This window comes from Hemicordylus capensis, chromosome 1 (genome assembly GCF_027244095.1).
Source record: "Hemicordylus capensis ecotype Gifberg chromosome 1, rHemCap1.1.pri, whole genome shotgun sequence".
NCBI classification, from domain to species: Eukaryota; Metazoa; Chordata; class Lepidosauria; order Squamata; family Cordylidae; genus Hemicordylus; species Hemicordylus capensis.
This window is the reverse complement of record NC_069657.1, coordinates 362127788-362148137: the sequence shown is the minus strand read 5'-3', so window position 1 is coordinate 362148137 and position 20350 is coordinate 362127788. Positions and strand designations below refer to the sequence as shown.

General features: G+C 42.4%; 1 long non-coding RNA gene across 1 annotated transcript in view; it reads left to right on the top strand.

The window, feature by feature from the left end:
- The window catches only part of LOC128343554 (uncharacterized), a 35144-nt gene extending 29283 nt beyond the window's left edge, over positions 1-5861 (top strand). The window contains exon 2 of the long non-coding RNA XR_008315583.1: positions 3909-5861. This is a non-coding gene — a long non-coding RNA (uncharacterized LOC128343554). The remainder of the gene's footprint in view (positions 1-3908) is intronic.
- The last annotated feature ends 14489 nt before the right edge of the window (positions 5862-20350 follow it).

Genomic DNA, 20350 nt, shown 5'->3' with positions numbered 1-20350 from the left:
TGTAAGTTTTAAAAATAAATGGAAAATTTGACTTTTCCCAGCTACTCTGAAAATAATTAAAGGGTATGCAGAGTAAACTGTGTCACTGCTTGGAATATATTCTAGTATTTCAGAAAGACAGTTAAAATGAGAGAAAGAGAGCAAGAAACTCCCAGTGTGCCTTAATACTAAGTATTTCACACTGATTCAAAGACAAACTCACCATTAATAGCCATATTATTAAGACATCACATTTGACTCACTTATCACAAGAAGCAAAATAAGAGCAAATGAATACAATCCTAGCTCATAAGCTTCAGCTCAGTATTCACAAGTCCTGATTCTCTGTAGATAGTTCCAAACTAAATATGTGTATCATGACTTATATTATTATTTTTTATCTGTAGCCCCTTCGGGGTGCTTCCTAAAGGCTGGGGGGGCATCTGCAAAGGTTTCCCCTCCCAGTGCTGGCCTCTAGGGCCTCTCAGGGACCATTTGAGCATGTGTCGTGGCCATTGTTTAAATTTCTTTTTTTAGAAAAATGGACGTTAAAAACAGAGGCCATTTGAGCATGTGCAGTGTCCATTTTGTTTTCAGCAACCATTTTTAATTTTTTTTTAATTTTAGAGAATGGTGCCCCCCTTCAAGTGGCTCCTGGGGCACGTGCCCTGCCTGCCCTACCCTAGATATGCCCCTGACTGTCAGAAAGATACTGACAAGCTAAAAGATGTTCAAAGATGATAAACACAAACAAAACAGGTGTAAAGTAACAGCAATGACTGCACGAAGGGAAAAATAAATCATTTTAAAACTCAAACCACAGAAAACAGTTGCCTGCTCGCTTGTGGCCAGGAACAAAGATGGAGGAAAGTGGCTTGACTGCTGCCTGCTTCGTAGCCCCGTAAGTAGATTTAAGGGTGGGTGAGGATGATATCTATGATGAGGCTGAAACAAAGCTTCAGAGAGACTGAATAGTTTGTTTCACTTCAGTCCCGCTTTGGCCCTAACCAAATGATGCTTTGCTTTGGGTCAAAGCAGGCCAAAGGCAAAAACACCTCCCAAGCTCCTCACAGCTAATAAGAGTAGCTAACAGTGACTAATAATGACCTATTAGTCATTGTGACCTAAACCTAGGAGAAATAGGTGTAGGGCATAAAAGAAAGCTTTCAGTTGCTTAGGACTTTTGATAAGGTAGTGGGCAAATGAGCTAAAATAAATTTGAGTGATCAATCCCACATTTACCTGGAGATGAATTTCATAATTTCATAACTGCTTTTCCCTTTCATTTTATTTCCCAAGCAGCACTGATTTTATCTTCAAAAGAGTATATCCTTCAGGCTTTATTTTATGTTCCTAGCCAAAACTGAGTTAGGTCCATCAGTCTGGATCAGGCAGGCTGAAAAAACAGGATGAACACCAACTGAAGGCATATATTTGGATTGAATAAAATTATCTAAGGTTAACTGGGTGGTAGATTTCTTCCCCAGGATATGTTCTGGGAACTGTAGGTACAGCTTACACAGTGACCCAGGTGGAATCACTGATTAGTATTTCACTTTTGGGTTTAGCAGTGGAAATAAGTATCTTATTAAAGAAGTATCACTTCCTTGTGATTCTATGCATTATGCTGAATCTTGAACTGTTCCTGATTAAGGATTGCAGCAGATCTGCTGGCTGGAACATGAGAAATTGAAAGGTCTTACACACTAAAGGGGATAACACCCTCTGCTCAGTTAGGTTTCCTTCTTCCAGGAACCATTAGGAGGGAGTGGGAGACCAGCAGGCACATACGCATACCTGCTGGTTCCCTGCATTCTCCCCCATTATGCCTGGCACTGGAGAAGCTAACCAGGCCTCATTTGACCAATCCACCAGGCCGTCCTATAGTATCTGGTTCCAATTCGGTTTTTGAGCCCATGTCATCCTACATAGAGCAATTTTTAAAACCTTCAGTTCTTCAAGAACAAACATATATTAAAGATACTCGGGATTTTGTAACAAAGGTAGAAGGAATGCTGGTTCCCAAAAACTCGCTGCTGGTGACTCTTGATGTTAATTCATTATATACCAACATACCTCTAGACAAGGCACGTTTGGTTATCCAAGAGGTTTTTGATAGTAGATCAGATTTAAACCCTCCTTCTTATTTTCTAATGGAGCTTATAGATATTATATTTGAGCACAGTTATTTTCACTTCAAGACCCAATTTTATTTGCAAATAAAAGGGATAGCCATGGGCAACAAAATTGCCCCCAATTTGGCTAATTTATTTATGTCAAACTTGGAAGACAGTACCATACTAAATCCCCTTCAGAATCCTTTTTTGGTGACATTTTTTTCTTTAAAAGATATTTAGACGATATTTTTTTGATTTTTAAAAATCCAGACAATTTTTATAAGTTTAAGGAGTGGTTGAATACCATACATCCCACTATTAAATTCACCTGTCAAGTACATTGCAGATCCATTTCATTTCTTGACACTATGGTGAATATTAGCGAATTTAACAGAATATACTTCATGTTGTATACTAAACCTACTGACAAAAATGTTTTTTTACATTATTCTTCTTTTCATCCTTCACAATAGAAAAATTCTTTACCATATAGTCAATTTTTGCAACTTAAAAGAAATTCTTCATATTCATGGGATTTTGAATCAGCAGCAGATAAACTGAGTTCTCAATTAACAGCAAGGGGTTATCCTACTCAAGTCATACAAAAAGCCAGACGTAGGTCACAGCGTCGTGATAGGCAGTGTTTACTAGGGACAACATCACATGTCAACAAAAATTGACATGTGACATCTCAACCACATGTCGAGTGACATGGTCAATGCAGTTTTCACCTTTGAGCTATAAAATCAAAAACAGCATTAGACGACATTGGAGATTACTATCAGGTTTACTGGGTTATAGTAATCCCCCTCTAATAGCCCTTTGAAAAAGTTCCAGCTTAAAAGATCTTCTTGTTAGAGCAGACAGCCTACCTCGGAGAAAAGTTGTTGAACCCAAAGGTTTCTTTAAGTGCAGTCATTGTGTAGCATGTCCCATGGCACTACAGACCACAGAATATAGAAACAACAATACAGGCAAAAGATATGCTTTGGACTTTTTCGCAAATTGTTCAACAAAAAATATCATTTATATAATACAATGCAGATGTTCTCTTAGATATGTTGGGATGTAGACCAGAATGGTTAGGGCTCGCGTCTTGGAACATCGCACCCGTATAAGGAACCGAAATTTGGAATGCCCTATTGTTAGCCATTTCATACAGGCTGGACATTCCCCTAGTGACTTTGAATTTTTTGTAATTTACAAATTCAAATCTAAAGAATTCTCCTACCTGGATATTAAAACTGTTCTTCTGCAAAAGGAAGCTTTTTTCATATACCAACTTAAAACTTTAGAACCATTGAATTTAAATCAGGTCAATGACCTGGCCAGTTACTTGTAAGACTAACAACAAGTGGAGATAAATGTAGTAAATAATGGAACATTTACACATTTTGCAGATTCTTGTAGATTTCTGAATCTTTATCTGTAATAGAATAGGTAACATCTTTTTTCTTGTGATACTTTGATGTTGGTGTTCTCTGCACATGTGTGTTAGTACCTGCAATTTGAGGTATTTATATGACTGATTGGATAATGAATACTTAGTTGTTAATTAACAGAAATGTATAAGGCTGAGGGAGCTTGAAGGGTATATTAAGCAGCATTGCAGGAGTTGCTTTTTAGAATTACCTTGTATCAGTAGAGTTCCAATGCAAAACTACTGGAAAAGAGCCAATAATGAATGTTATCTAATGTAAGGTGTAACAAAGTAAGTAAACCTTTTCCCTCTTTGAGTTTAGATAACAATTGTGTTGAAAGTATTTTAATAGTGAAGGGATCACTATATTATTATTTTTTTATTCTTTGTAGAATGAGCCACTAAGACAAATTGCTAAAAACCTCTCCGGATGAAGCCCTGCTGAGAGCAGGAGGAAACAGGCTACAAACCACCTAGATACCTGCTTGCCTAGGATACCTGTTGAGAGTTCACAACGAATTACAGCAAGAATGGATCTTATGGAGCAGTACTAAGTCTGAGTAAATATAAGAACTGATTCTGTGATACACTACAGGAAACATTTGTTTCATTATACATCTAATGGAACTTTTGATCACCTTCTGACTCTTCAGCTACTCTCTTGGGACTCTTTCTTTGCCATTGTGTGCCTTTTTATTGTCAGTATGTCCATACAATTGTCTGTTGTGATAATTATCACAGATGTGTAAGAAATTTGTTTGTATGGCACTTTTTTGATATTATGGGTTTTTTGATGTGTAACTTTTCTATAGATTATATACACAGTTTATATACATGTTCCTATGTACACTGCAAACTGTGACGGTTATTCACAAGTAATTTTTGTAAAGCTGCCCACCTGCAAATAGCATCATAAAAATATTTTGAGAGAAGGTAGAGCAGGACAGGTGGTCCCTTTTTCTGAAAAGGAATGAAGTGAGACAAGAATAACCTTAAAATGCCGCTTTCTTCATAATGCGTTCATTTTGCAAGGTAGGAGAGTGTGATTGCACTGACAGCTACTCCAATATAACTCCAGGCTAAGCTCAGTCATGTAAACATGAAAGGTGCAACATGCTCCACAAGAGAAAGTACACTGTACTCACATAAACCACCATGAAATACATCGCTTGTGCAATATTCACACTTCCCAAGGTCTCTCTCAGTGGATACTCCATTGAGGAATTTGGCATGGACATCATACTACATGAAGGAGATTCCCTTATGCTTGTTGGGACAAACATCTTCCAATTTTATTCCATCTCCACTTTTGTTGCCTTGACACAGGAACCCAAACCCCAGCCCTCTGTCTCATGGTCTGGGAAACTCTGACTTAGAAGAATCTGCCAGTGATACTGAAGACTTTTAAGTCTTGGCAGGATCAGAGACATAACTGAGATCCTTTTAAAACTTATCAGACCTGTTCCTGGGGAAGGGGTTACCTCCATCTAGACCAGGGGCTGTGGTATAAAGCCTTCAGTCAGCCTTAGGCTTTTATTGGAGCAATGACTCATATAGAGCTCCTGTGAACTGATGACTTTAGCCTATTGTAGTCCCAGCTTCAACCAGTTTGACCATGCTTTTGCCAAGTCTTCTGTATCTGTTGATTACTGGTTTGACCTTGCTTCTGCCTGAACTACTGTACCTGCTTTGACCTTGCTTCTGCCTAGTCCCCTGTATCTATTGATTACTGACTTGACTTTGGCCTGCTTGACCTTGCTTCTGCCTTGACTACTGAACCTGCTGGACTAGTGGTTTGACCTTGTATCTGCTTTTGCCCTCTGCATATCTTGACTACTGCTGAGACTGGCCTGCTTGACACTGCTCCTGCCCTGCCCCTGTACCAGCTGAGCTACAGCCTTGTAATTGCTGTGACAGTCCGGAGCAGATGTTAATTAAAATGGCCCGAACTCCTCCATGGATAGCTTCAGATAGTTGGTTTTAAGTACTATAGCTGAATTTTGAGAACTCTCTCCTGAACTCTCTCCCACCTCTGGGTTGACTCAGCTAAAGAAGATATATATTCCAACTGGGTCCCAACTTTCCAAAGCTTAAATCACAGATGTCTCCTTCTGGAGATGTACTGAATTTCATTGTCCTGAGTATTTGGGTTCAGCCATTGAATACACCATCCAAGAAGATATTTGCCAAGACTGATTTGCTCATAGTTGGCTTGCGTATCTTTAAGTTTGCCCTTATAAGAAAATTGAGCTTCTATATCCTTCCAGAATAAGAATATACATATACAACATCAAATGGAATGTTATTGCCAGATGATAAATTTTTACATGTGAGTTATACTGTAATTAAGTTTCCTGTGTCTCTTTCCAGAGGGCTTTGAAACAGTTGAAAAGTTATTTCACTTACTACTAGTAACTGCAACATTGAAATGTAGATATTTAATTTGGCCAGACTTAAGCCTTCAATGCTGATGGTTCTGAGTTAGTGAAGCAGTTCAGGCAATTTAGTCATCAGCAAAGTTACCTCATTTACATCTGCTTTATTCCCACTGAAAGAGGATGTGACCATTTTATGGGTAAACAAGTATTTCAGATTATTTACAAACACGCCTCTTTGTGGCATCTCACCACAAACAGGCCACAGAAATAGGGGACTTATTGAGCACCTGGAGGGCTGTGTGCAGTTCAGAATTTAATGAGCCTGGTTTGCAATATCAGTGCCAAAGCAAAGTCACATCCTGTCCAGCTGAGTTCCTGCTATGAGCCAGTTCAAGATGATGTGATAGCAGATCATCATACAGGCCACAGTACATCATTAGGTGAAGGAGGCTGTAGGAGGAGTAGGACAGGAGCAGAACCAGAAGTGGCTCAGCTGAGCATAATCTTAAAGGCATTTTGGTCACCATGGTATCAGTTATGCTGGTGCAAATCCCATGTATTAGTTATTTCATAGAACTCTTTCTTTAATGGTTAAAATAAGGAACTCCTCTTTGGGGGGATGTGGTAAGAAGATAAGAATAGATCAGGCCCCAGGCCTATCTAGTCCAGCATCCTGTCTCACACAGTGGCCCAACAAATGCCTCTAGGAAGCTCACACCCCTTTCTCCTGGCTGCTATTGCTCTCCTGCAACTGCTATTCTTTCAGAGGCATCTTGCCTCTGAGGCAGGAGGTGCCCTATAGCCACCAGACTAGTAGCTATTGATAGACCTGTCCTCCATGAATTTGTCTAAGTTCCATTTAAAGCCATAGGAGTTAGTGGCCATCACCACATCTGTGGTAGAGAATTCCATAGATTAATTATGTGGTATGTGAAAAAGTACTTCCTTTTGTCAGTCCTAAATTTCCCAGCCTTCAGTTTCATGGGATGGCCCCTGGTTCTAGTGTTCTGAGAGAGGGAGAAAACAACAGAGAAAATTCTCTATCCACTCGCTCTAACCCATGCATAATTTTATACACACCTGTCATGTCTCCCTGTAGTTGCCTCTGTTCCAAACTAAAGAACCCCAGATGCTGTAGCCTAGCTTCATAAGGAGAGTGCTCCAGTCCCCTGATCATCTTGGTTGCCCTCTTCTGCACCTCTTTCAGTTCTACAATATCTTTCTTAAGATACTGTACATAATTCTCCAAATGTGGCCGCACCGTAGGTTTGTATAAGGGCATTATAATACTTGCATTCCTATTTTCAACCCCCTTCCTAATGACTTATAGCATGGAATTTGCTTTTTTCACAGCTGCCATGCACTGAGTCCACACTTTCAATGAGCTGTCCACCACAACCCCAAGATCTCTCTCCTGGTCAGTCACTGACAGCTCAGATCCCATCAACATATATGTGAAGTTGGGTTTTTTATCCCAATATACATCATATTACACTTGCTTACATTGAACCACATTTGCCATTTTGTTGTCCAATCACCCAGTTTAGAAAGATCATTTTTGAGATCTCCTTTTGGAGATCCTCACAATCTGTTTTGGATTTCACTACCCTAAATAGTTTAGTGTCATCTGCAAATGTGGCCACTTCGCTGCTTACCCCAGTTTCTAGATCGTTTATGAACAAGTTAAAGAGCACTGGTCCCAGAACAGATCCCTGGGAGATCCCACTTCTTACTTCCCTCTATTGTGAAAACAATCTATATATTTAATTCTCTTCGGTGCCTCCTTCATTAATCTCATGTGCCGCAGCCCTCATGAGAGCTGCCAATTAGTGAAAGGGGACTGTGGGGGGGAGAGAAGTGGCGGCCCAGTGAATGGTCAGCCACTGGGGGAAGTGGGAAGAAGATGGGCGGCTGGCGGACAGGTGAGTGGCCCCAGCAGGCGGCCAGCCGGAGCGGCCGCAAGCAGGCCCAGCAGGCGGGCAGACAGGAATGGCGGCCAGCCACGAATGGCAGCCACAAACAGTAGGGGGGCCAAGCAGGTGGGTGGCTGTGAATAGCAGCCGCGAATGGCAGGCAGGCGGCTACGACAGGTGGCTGGAGCAGCTGTGACTGGAGGGTGGGTGGAGTGGCAAATGGCGGGCAGCTGAAGCGGCCACAAATGGCAGGTGGGCCCAGCGGGTGGCTGCAACTGGCAGGGGAGGAGGAGGAGGCGGCGGCTGCGGCTGCAGGCGGAGGGAGAAGAGGAGGGATGGCAGGCAAAAAGCAGTGGGGAGAGGGGACTAGGGGCACAGATGCTCTGTGCCGGATCATCTAGTTCATTTGAATACTTAAAGGGTTTTCCTATGCTCTGTTTCCTGCCCTTCAACCAGTTACCAATCCACACATGAACCTGTCCCCTTATTCCACGACTGCTAAGTTTATTCAAGAGCCTTTGGTGAGGAAATTTGGCAAAAGGTTTTTGAACTCCAAGTATACTATATTTCTGTGTTGAAACACAGAAATGCTAGTTTTCAAATGATCCATAGCAAGATATGATTTTTCACAAGTGGGCTCTTTCACATAAACACCTCAATATTTAAAAAGAAACAGGGTGGCCATGTGGACTTTTTTTTTTTTTTAAAGAGCCTGTTCTCACAATGGATTCTGCTCCAACTCCAAGCCTTGGTAGATCTGCTACACAGGTTAAAAGTGAAGTGGGATGAAAGAGAGGTATCTTACCTTTTTCTTTTTGTCATCTGTGCCACTTTAAACTTTTCCCAGGAGCCAGCAGTCATGTTTATCATAGAGCTGTGTGGCAGGTGGGGCCAAGCAGAGGAGAGCTGTTGCTGCTGCCTCTCTGCTGCTTGCACAATGCATTATGGGATAGCTGGAAGTCCCAGCTCCTGATGTAAACTATGGAGAATGCCATTCCTGTGGGTGGGTGAGCTGCAGAGCCAAAGAGAGGCTCTGGTCATCTGGGAGCAGGAAGGTAGGATCTTGCCTTCCCTCCCTCGCAACCCCATTTGGTTGTGTGAACAAGCCTAAAGTGCAGTATCACATGTCAAACATAGAATCCTGCTATATCACTGTCTGCCCCTCTGTGCACTACTATAACAATGCACATCCTTGGGATTTGTGACCCTGCAGACACGTAAACACTGCAAGAGGCAATTTGCCTTACATGCACAGTGAATACCAGACTGCAGTCCATAAGTGCATCTTCCCTACCATACTTCATTTAATGTCAAACCTGGATTATCTTACAATTTTACTTTATCTGCTGAGAAAGTATTTTAAAGAGAGGCTGACAGATTAGAAATTGGAGATGAGGAAAGCTTTCTTCCTACATCAGTGAACAAGTCATCACATACAGGTTGCAGTGTTAATAAGCTAAAGCAGGCTACACAGCTGCAGAAGGCCAAATTAAAATTAACACTTACCTGTGGTTTCTAGGGCTCTACAGGTTCTTTCTGTACACCTCTGAGTTGGTGTCATTTGAATTAGGTGTCAGTTTCCATGGCTAACAGCAACTTGTTTGGGAAATATTGTGTTAAACTTGCATGTACTAAGACAGTAAACTTGAGGGGATTGAGGTATGGCACAAAAGCTCATGGACACTCCAGTGGCAGTTAAGGACCCCAGTAAGAGGGTCCAGGAATCATTAAGTTGATGTGGAATGTGTTCCTTGAAGGTAGGAAATTTAAAAGCCCCTGATTTACCTCATTGGTCTTCCAGGACCTTTCTGGAGCATCTTTTTCTGACCAACCCATTAAAGTAATAGTTTGGCCAGTGCTTTCAGTGATTTAATTTTACAAGTAGGAAAACAAAGTATGGTTGCTTCTGACAGAAAATCATTGACAAGGTTCACTATAAGCAAGTCTTAGTTTTGGCAAGGGCTGAAAGTATACAGATTCCTATAGTGAACTATATCATGGGGTCTCATTAGAACATCATCCCTAAAGGACATATGCTCTGATTAGGACATATGTACGGTTGGGACCAGCCCTCACCTTTGACCTTTCTCAGGTACATTGCTGATATTCCATGTAAGGATTACAGTCTAAAGGGCACTTGCTTTGGGGGTAGAATACTCTATTGGGCTTACTGGATGCTGGGAGATGAGGGTAGGCTGAAGCAGCAGCAGCACATCTCTGTGTTGTGGATGGGCCCTAACATGCCTACCAGGGTGCTTTCCAGTCTGCACCCTACGACAGTGTCACTATGTGTCCTCCAAGTGTGCTTCTGTACTGCCTGTGTTTCAACATTGCAGTCCCTGTGCTGTCAGCAAGGAGCCATTCACATCCGGGTTTTATCTTTGCAGTACAGTGCTACAATGTTGTAAAAAGCTAGCTGTATTTTCCCGTTGTAGGGCATTTGCGCAAGCTAGAACAGACTGCTCCCCCTGCTGGTGGCTTTGCGCAACACTCTTTATTTACGGTTGGAAGACATCCTGTCAAGCTGAAGAAAACTACCACTGAACTGTGGGTAATCTGGAAAGCACACAGGAAGTGAGTGGTGTCGGCAGCAGGCAGCATCAGCGACACTTCTCTCCATCCTGGCATGACTTGAGCTGCTATTCTACACAATGCTGTCTCCACAATGCCCCCAAAGTAGTGTTACTACAAACATTGTTGGGGAATAAAATGGCAGTTCACCATGCAACCTCAGGCATGGGGACATGGGCTTGGGCCTGGCCTGCCTTTTTCTTTCTCACTTCGGTTTCATTTAGGCAAGCTACACATCTAGTATAGCCTATTAAGCGGTTGTTATCTGCCTAATATTGTGTCATATATTACCTACTTAATATAAGCTAGCTAATTAAGTTAGTAATATGACTGCCGGTCCTGTAGTTGGGCCTTAGCACCAACCACCACCACCTCCGCCTTGTGTGACTGACTCCCAAGAAGATCTCTTAAAATCTGTTAGTGCTTTAAAAGTGTGGACTGAAGCCACTTTTTGGTATTATTATTAACATTACTTGTATCCCTCTTATCAATATAAAAAATGGTTCTTAAAGTAGTTTACATATCAAAAGGAATAAGAAAACGTCTCCCTGTCCCAAAAGGACTCAAAGAAACAAAGACACCAGCAACAGCTACTGGGAGACACAATATGCTGAGGTAAATATAGTTGTGATGCCCCTGCTAAATATAAGAGGCACCACATTAAAAGGTGACTCTTTGTCCAGTTTTACAGGGATTGTGATAAGTGCAATGTTATGAAGATTACTGTTTTTTCCCCCCAAAATTCAGTTTTTATTAATTTTAACAGTCATTCATTGCAAATACACACAAAAAGGTGGACTTCCCGCACACATCTCTTCATGAATCATCAGCTATAAAATTTACCCTTGCTATAATAATAATTCAAAACATAAATTCAAACCCTTACAAACACAGCATGAAGATTACTGTTATGAAGATAGCCTGTTGAGGGGGCTCCCAGCAGCACCCCTACACATGATTTGGAACTACAGGCTTGTAGTTTCCATTTTAGTCTCCCTGAACTCACGGGATTGTGGGCTCACCATTTGCTTTCATAGGCTGACTCCTGAGAGGAAGTTGCTTGGCAGGTAGCATGGGGAAGGTAACCCCAGGTTAAGCCTAACATGCGACTGAAAGTGGGGGCTATCCCCTATGCCCTCCTCTCCGTTTAAGATCAGGTGAGGATGCTAAAGCAGACACAAGGTAATTAAGAGCTATTCCTCAAGCAGGAATAGCCAAGTACTCCCCTCTGTTGACACATCAGAGCAGCCTCCCAGCTTATCACAGGAAGAACAGATAAAATGTAACAGGCTCATCTCTCTAAAAAAAAGGCATCAATGGTTGGCTCAGGAGGTCCACTTGTTAACACATTCCAGTCACCTATTAAGATCTTCCTGACCAAGAGATAAACCTTAATACACCCATTCACTCCATCCTGCACAAGTTTTTCAAACCCTTTTCACTTCATTGTGCTGTTAGAGCTCACCGAAGTTTGAACAGGATAAAATGTATTCTTTTGTCTATCACAGATGTCACCCTTTTCAGCAGAAAGGTGTGGTCAATATTTGGCCCCCAGGCAAGATGTTGCCTATTTCTGTCCTAGAGACCACCAATCACCAGCTCTACCATCCTTCAGTACCTTGGCTCTTGTGCCAGTCCCGCTTTTCACCTCCAGATTGGCCCTGCTTCTATGCAGCACACTTGGCTGCATCAAGAAACTGGTCCCCTGAGATCAGACCTCCTCTGGACTTTTACTTGCTTTCTGGCCCACAAGTGGCACACGGGTCCCTGCTTTTGCATCCCTCTTCCCTGCTTGTTCCTAGAGAGAGGGAGGTCCCTCAGCATCGAATGAGCAACAAGGTGTTCAAACACACCATCTGAAGGAATTAGGTATACTAATCTCTGCTCTTAAATCTTTTGCTCCCCTCTCTTCCTGCTCTAAAGTCTAAAGCTGTTCAAACCCATGTCTCTGGTCAGCCTTGAGTGGATTTAATACTGATCTCAAGCCAAAACACCTCTTTGTGAGTTTCAGTTTAGTACTATTGATATTATTAGCCTCGTTAGCTTGGTTAGTTAATATTGTGTTGCTTGCTAATCAATATTTCCTTTCTGTACTTCTAAAACCCTAAATAAACCTGATCGTATTTTATTTCAACTCTGTCAGTTATTTCCAAGACCAAAGCTTTACACCAATTATTATGTAATGAACTGCACGCTCTAGAGTTGCTGATTCCCCACACAAGCCAAAAATTTAGTCAGAGTGGTTTGCCAATACCCCAAGAGCAGTTTCATGAACAGTACCTTAAAGGGATGTTGAAAATGTATACTTTCAGCAAACTGCAGCTCTGCAGACACAGCATACAACTGAAACTCACAGGGTTCTTGGGCCACTCGCTCTCTCATAGCCTAACCTTTCTTACAGGATTCTTAATAGAACCATGTACACTGCCCAACATTCCTTGGGGAAAGGGTGAGAAAAGGTGATAAATGACAACCCCTATTTTGCTATGAAACAGACAGAACATGTTTTCTTGATTATTTTTACATTTTATATCCCGCTTTTCCTCCAAAGAGACCAGAGCGGTGTACTACATACTTAAGTTTCTCCTCACAACAACCCTGCGAAGTAGGTTAGGCTGAGAGAGAAGTGACTGGCCCAGAGTCACCCAGCAAGTCTCATGGCTGAATGGTGATTTGAACTCGGGTCTCCCCAGTCCTAGTCCAGCACTCTAACCATTACACCACACTGGCTCATGCTTAAATGATGCTTAAAGACTTTAGAGATATTGATCTGTATTGTCAGCTACATCCCTATGTCTGGTAAAATCAGACCCATTTTAGATAGCTGGACACATGGGCCCATATTCTGCACAGCAATAGGTCAACCAGAGAAGGCCTGCGTGTTCACAGAGGGTTTTCTATGACACAGAGGGTTTTCTATGATGCAGTGAAGGCTTTATTTGCAGCTGAATGAGCATGGAGCGGGAAAAGGGAGGTAACTTTTGTTCCTCTCTCCCTCACTGCTTCCAGAAATAAGTCTACGAGGATACACAGCTCTGCACCCATTCAGCAACACAAGAAGCCTTCACTGCAGGGATGCTGTTGACCCTTCTCCCATCAACCTACTGCTGTAAAGAATGTGGAACATATTTGGAAGCTTGGACCATTTTGACCATCCCCTTTGCCTCCAGTAAATAACATGAAATGAGATAAGATGACCAAGGGTTAAGACAGCCCAATTCAGTGTGAAGTCTTCACCAAGTTCCAGAGCCTAGAGGCATCCTAAACTTGGGGAGAGGGGTTTCAGATGTCCAAAATACTATTCTGAAGTCTAAAACACCAATTAAATCCTGGATTGCTTGGGCAGCTGGGTAATAGTCTAGTTAGACTATTTCTAGATCAGACTGAGGGAAATTTGCCCATCTCTGGACTGATGGAGTGTGAAGCTCTTGTGGTAGCTCTTGTGGAGCTATGCAAAAACTGAATTCCAGATTCAAATATCCCTTTTCAGATAGATGGGTCTGGTAGAACTTTATACTACATAAAATGAAATTCCAAATTAGGTGGCATTTGAACATGATCTGGCAGTGTAACAGAATGTGTTCCTATCTGATATGCCTATCATAGGCATTTGCCTTGTTTTACTTCTTTGGCAGGAACAAATGAACTAATATGTGCCTGGCTGGTAACATTTGACTTAACTAGGAGTAGCAATAGTTATTTTATGTTACAATGAATGAAGTGAAAGAAAATGCAAGTGGCTGAGATGAAGTCGATTGAGCGATGATATATCAGGCACTAGAAGAGACTTGGGAAAATACCCACAGAAACCAGTCATGTGGGCGGCACCAGCCTGTACAGGTTTCAATGATCAAGAGTATAGCCCACAGTGAGAGATCAGTGTGGTCTGAAACACAATGCACTTTTGGACCACAGAGATCACAAATCCTGATGCACCATATCCAGTCCCCCAAGCCTCTTTGGGAACTTTTGTTGACAAGCCATATATAAATATTCTTCGCATTCAAGATATATGGTTGGGTGAGTATGCAAGGCTAAAGCAAAGATCTTACATTAGGATTCTGATTAATGAAGGTGCCTATATCACCATTAAAAAACCAAAATGTTAATGCAGAAATTATTCTGTTATATGAACATGTATACATTATTTTCTAGAAGCATTCTGCCGACCCATTATAGCAAGCATCACTTTGTTTTCTTTTCATTGAAGGAAGCATGGGGCCCATTACAAGAACCTTACCACATATCTACATCTGATGTCTGGTGAAATTGTCTTTACCACTTGGCAGTAAGATATAGATGGCTAAGCCAGTCTCCCACATGGAGAAGTCTGATCAGTTTTATAGCTTAATAAAGTTGATCAAATGAGTATTGAGGAAATGTGTATTTAATGTGTATTGAGGAAAGGGATAAAGTGCTGCATGGGACCAAAATACATTCTGATACCAATACTAAGAAAAATAAGAAATAAGGGGCTAGGTTGTTCATTATGAAGAGCATTTTGGAACTCTACTTTCCTATGTAAATGTCAGGCTTTGCTTAAAGAATTTGATGCATTTACAAACCTGAATTGCCATTGACTTGAGTGGTAACTACAAGCCAGTAAGTAATGTTGATAATCCATCCTAAATGTAGATCTCTCTCCTCCTCAGTCCCCACAACACACTAAGGAAGGGTTTCTTAATATATAGTAGTGATTTTTGCTTTGAATCACATCTCTTTCCTTGTTGATTTCCTCCTACTTCCATATACTTTTTAAAAAAGGCATTAAATCCAACAATGCAATGCTCCACTTATTACTGGATTAACCATTGGTCTGTCTAGCTCAATATTGCCTACACTAATTGGCAGCAGCTCTCCAAGCTTTCAGGCAGGCAAAGCCCTAAACATGACATTCTTCAATGCGATGTTGAACATCATTCCCATTGTGGCCCCGCAGACCCAGAATCTCTTGCCCTAGAAGCTATTTGAATTTGGCTGCCAAGTGACTAATGACCAATCTCACAATTTCACAAAGATCACTTTGAGATGCTAGTTGAGAGCCTGTACGTAAAAACTTAGATTGGACTGTCTAGCCAAGCCAGAGAGACCAGAGACGTGGCCTGCTTGTCACAATGTTATATCCCCCTCCCCTCAATAAACACCTGCTGGAAAGTATTTAACACAAACTACTTGGGTGTTAATTTACTTTGCAGCAAAAAGATTGTCCTGCTTCATACCTGTCCATGGGCGTCACATGACAAACAGTGCATTAAATAAAGGTGCATAGTCCTGAACCCCAAAGCTGTATATGTACTTCTGAATTAGTTCATAAAGAAGTGAACTGAAAGATTGTTAAGGTTCCAGCAGGTATAGCACTTCAAGTAAGTTTTGCACAATATTATTTCCCCCAGAATGCTTCAAGCAGGTGGTTATTCCACTTCTGTGGGAAAAGAAACACTTCTTTGTCTGCATCACCAGTGATTACTGCTCCAGATGTCATTTTTCCACAGCAGGAGGCAAAGGTTCCAGATAGCAACACCATCACCAACCACTCCAGAAAAAACAATCTTTGATTGCATTCAGCACTCTGGGAAGATGAATAACTGCATACTACACATACAACTGCTAGGTGTGCACTAAAGTTATAGCTGGTTCTTTTTCTTTTTCTTTTTCTTCTCCCCCTTTTTCAGAATGTGAATACCACAAACATCCAAGAAAGAAAGATGGTTACCTACTTTGACGGGATCATCTGAGTTGCTGCCAATCTTCTCATTTGGAGACAGAACTAGGAGGATGGGATATTAAAACGTCTTTCCCATTGAGTAGTTGCTCCTGCATGTGTGCTTGTATTTTCAGCTATGATGAGATCCGTTTTCTGGCTGTAGCTAGAAGGCTGATAAACTGTGCAACGAAGGAGCACAGTGACTGAAAAATAAAGTACTAGCACCACCATATGCTAGAGGCTGGAAGATCTATCACACACGTAAAAGGCCCTGTGAATTCAGTTTTCTCTATTTCCGTCTCTTCATTGTGCAGCTTGGTTTTTTTAAACTTACAACTGCCACTAGTGGAGATATATAATGAGAGAGATATATCTCCTCCTTCCATGGGAAGTCCCAATTAAAAGTCCCCATTAAGTTGAGTTTCTTAAAAAGACATTAATTGCGGAGCAGAAGGGATATGCATAGTGTTAAATATACTATAGAAGGGAGACACGCACCAAATATGAATATGAATGCTGGTAAAGACAGATGAAAGTGGTACACAAAGGCAACATGCCCCTTGGAGTAAGATATTTTATTGCCCTTTCCTTATCCTCTAATCTTCTTCAGTTTAGTAGCAGGTTCTTGGTCTGAAGTGGTCCTGAAAAGGGTTTAATTTCCTACTGGTTCCCAAGCCTTTCCCATCTCTCAGTTTCTGCCCATGACACATTTTGATTTTGACACAGACATTTAAGTTTACCTTGAATGTAAACAGAGTTTGTGATGCAGAAAGTAAGGTAATTATCTGTGTACACAGTTTAAAGGAGAAAGATGTGGTTGAAAATTGATTTAGAACACAAGACTTTGGCTCACTACATGTGAAATGCAAGGGCAATGAATAATCCATGAAGGTCCCTAGATCTTGAGGCACACACACACACACACACTTGCCTGATAGGGGTGTGCACAAAACTGACTTATCCGGTTCGAGTTGAGACCGGACTCAAGCCAGATCAGGTATGTTCGGTTTTGGCACCCCCCTGGACACCACCACTCAGATTCAGTTTGGTGGGGGGCGGGGTTCACAATTAGAATTATTTTTTTTACTTTTTAAAAATTAAATTTTACTTGCTGCCAGCCAGTCTGGGGGCTTAGATTTGGCTGCGGGGGTGGGGACATCCAGAAGTTTCCCCTTCCCCCTGGGTCATGACCTGGCCATGCAGAGGCCCAATGAGCATGCACAGCAGCCTCCAAAATGGCCCCCGCAATGGGCAGGCCCAAAACATGCTGAAGACCGCCCAAACTGAGCAGTTTCAGCATAAATGGAGGCCAGGGAGGGGGAACTTATGGAGACACACACACGAATCTAAGTCCAGATCCCTTACAGCTTAATAGTACCCTATTAAGGGTAGCAGTAAGTAAAATTTAATTTTTTTAAGTTTGTTTTTTTTAAATCACGAACCCTCCCGAACGGTCAGTGGGGGTTGGTCTGGTAGCGAATCAAACCGAGGGGGAGGATGTTGGTTCAATATTGAACCAAATGGTTTTATGTCGAACCTGTTTGCACATCCCTATTGCCAGATTGGTAATGTAAGCATGTTAAGCACCATAATATTACCTGTTGCATGACTGTTAAATTACATAAATATAAGACTATATTACATGCCACAGAAAACAAACATCTTAGGGAAGGTTTGTAGCTTGATGGCAGAGTACATATTTTGCATTCAAAAGGTCTCAAGTTTAATCTCCAATTAAAAGAATCCCAAGTAACAGGACTGGGAAAGAATGCTGCCTGAGACATTCGAGAGGTGCTCTCAGTCAGAGTAGACAATGTTGGGCTAGCTGGACCAAGGGTCTAACTCAGCATAAAGCAGCCTATTATTTTCAAAATTCTCATCAACATATGAGTGCTTAAGAGTCACACCTCCTCAGTACCATTATATGAGAGTGTGATCAAAGAAAGGGTTGAACAGGGCTTGCAGTCCAAGGCCTTCATCCCCCTTTGGTGACAAACGGCAGGTGAAAATAATGTTAATTATCAACACTGGAGCATGTTGTGGAATTAGATAATAGCCTCTCACGTTTATGGTGTCTACATCTGGCTGTCTCTCCATCAAATTAAATATCAATTAAACGTAACAATAGGATACTGTTACATCCTCTACTCTCTCAAAACTAAAACATGCCCATGAGTCATCCAGCTCTTTTAAAAGGTGCAATATTAATTAGTGCACAGGGGAGAAAGCTTCAAGACCAGATCTTTGAAAATGTGGAGCAGTGCAATATTGCACCCCATTCCAGAGATCAGAATGCCTTACTAATTTCAACTGAGAAAGCAGATCTGCATGTCCAAAGGAATGTGTAGATATGCTTCTTCCTTTGCAAAGAATTGTGACACCTTTGTGGGCAGGATACATTTTGAACAGGAGTGCATGTGTTTTCCAGCTTCTTCTGTTAGCACACGCAACCCCTTTCCTTCATTCATTCAACATACCTTTGCACTCCTCATATATCCATACCACTTCATCCTATTTGTTTCCACAGAAAAGCAACCTTTTTTAATACTTCCAAATGCCTGAATGCAACATTTATGGCCTTTTCTGCTCATGTCTCAGGACATTCCACAAACACATACAAACCATTTCCTCTGTTCATACACATTCCCACCCCCCAACTCCACCCCACCCACCCCCCACACCTCAGTCACACATACAAACCAATCACATTAATGTCACCATGGCTTAGCAAGGTGGCCTTGTGCTTGTTCATGCCTATCCCAATTAGTCAGCTTTTGATGGGTGCACAGAAAGAATACAGAAACGTTAGCTAGGCAGGCTTTAGAAAGTTTTAAAGAGCTGCCCATAGACCTGCCCAGTCACTTCCACCAATGGAAAATGGTGGACACAAGAAGAGTGTATGCCAGGCAAGGGAGCACAGAGAGGGCTGAAGCAACCTCACCCTTAAAGCCACTCAAGTCAGGCTCTGTTAATCGTATTCAAGGGAGTGGCAAATTTGGAGGGACTGAAATGTATTGCTGGGTGCTCTCTAGTTCTGAAAAGCAGGGGTGTAATGTCCATTGGCAAGGGGGTGCAAATGTCCCTGGGCCTGGACTGGTCGGGGGCCCACAAGGGCCCCCACCTGTGCCCCCACTACCCTTTTGCCTGCCACTGCCCTCTGCTGTCCTGCCACTCATACTGCCCATAAACTTCACCACCAGGGGGAGCAATCCACCCCCCCGGCGGCTGCGGTGGCAGGCGGGCTTCTCCACCCCACACTCCCAGCCAGCCCACAGCTTATCTAGGGCCTGTGTGGCTGCGCACTCTGATTATGGATAGTGTTGCGTGTCATATAATCAGTACTAGCCGACCCCGCACAGAGCATCTGTGCGGCGCTTTGGGGCTGGCTGTTTCCCCCTCCCTCATCCTCCTGCCCCGGTCTCTCCTCTCTTCCCCTTCCCTCTGGCCTCACACTCTCCAGCCCTCCTGACCTCCTGTTCCTCCCCCCACACAGAGCCTCGGCGGCAGCCAAGAATGGCCCTGATGCCGTCGTTTTTTTCTCCCTCCTGTCCACCTGCTGCCGCTTTTCTCCCACCAGCCCACCACTGCCGCCTTTCTCTCCCCCCTGCCCGCTGCCTGCCGCCGCTTTTCTCTCCCCGCCGCTGCTTTTCTCTCCCCCCCCCCACTCCACCCGCCGGAGGGCCGGCTGGCCACCGCTGGCACTTTCTTGCCCCTCTCCTCCTCACTCCGCCGGAACTCTCGCAGTATGTCGTGAGAGTTCCGCCGCCAAATCCTGGACACACACCAGCTAAGAGAATTAATTATATAGATAATACTGATTATACTGATATCCACAACACTTACTCTAACCCATTTTCTACCTTTGCAGATTATCCCCAATCTTAGTTTCCAGTTCAGGTGTCTCCTGATTAATTACAGTTACTGCTGCTTCTCCACACTCTAGGATGACAAGAGTCCAACATTCTTGAAGCCATTCAGTGATTATTGAAAATTTCTGGTGGCTTTTGAAGAGGGGAGTGGCTACTCTTGTGATGTAATTTGGAATTCTGCAGAAATCTTTTTTCTGTCTTTATAAATGCTGACTCCACTAATGATCTTTCTGGAATGAATATGGTATATTCTGTGTAGAACTCCACCACAAATTATATTAAGTACAGAATTCAATTTTCATTTAAACTGAGAAATCTGTTTTCATTTAAATTAATCACAAGTTTTTAGCCCTTAGGAGGATAGGCTTGAAAATGTGTGGATGAAACCTAGTAAGGTTT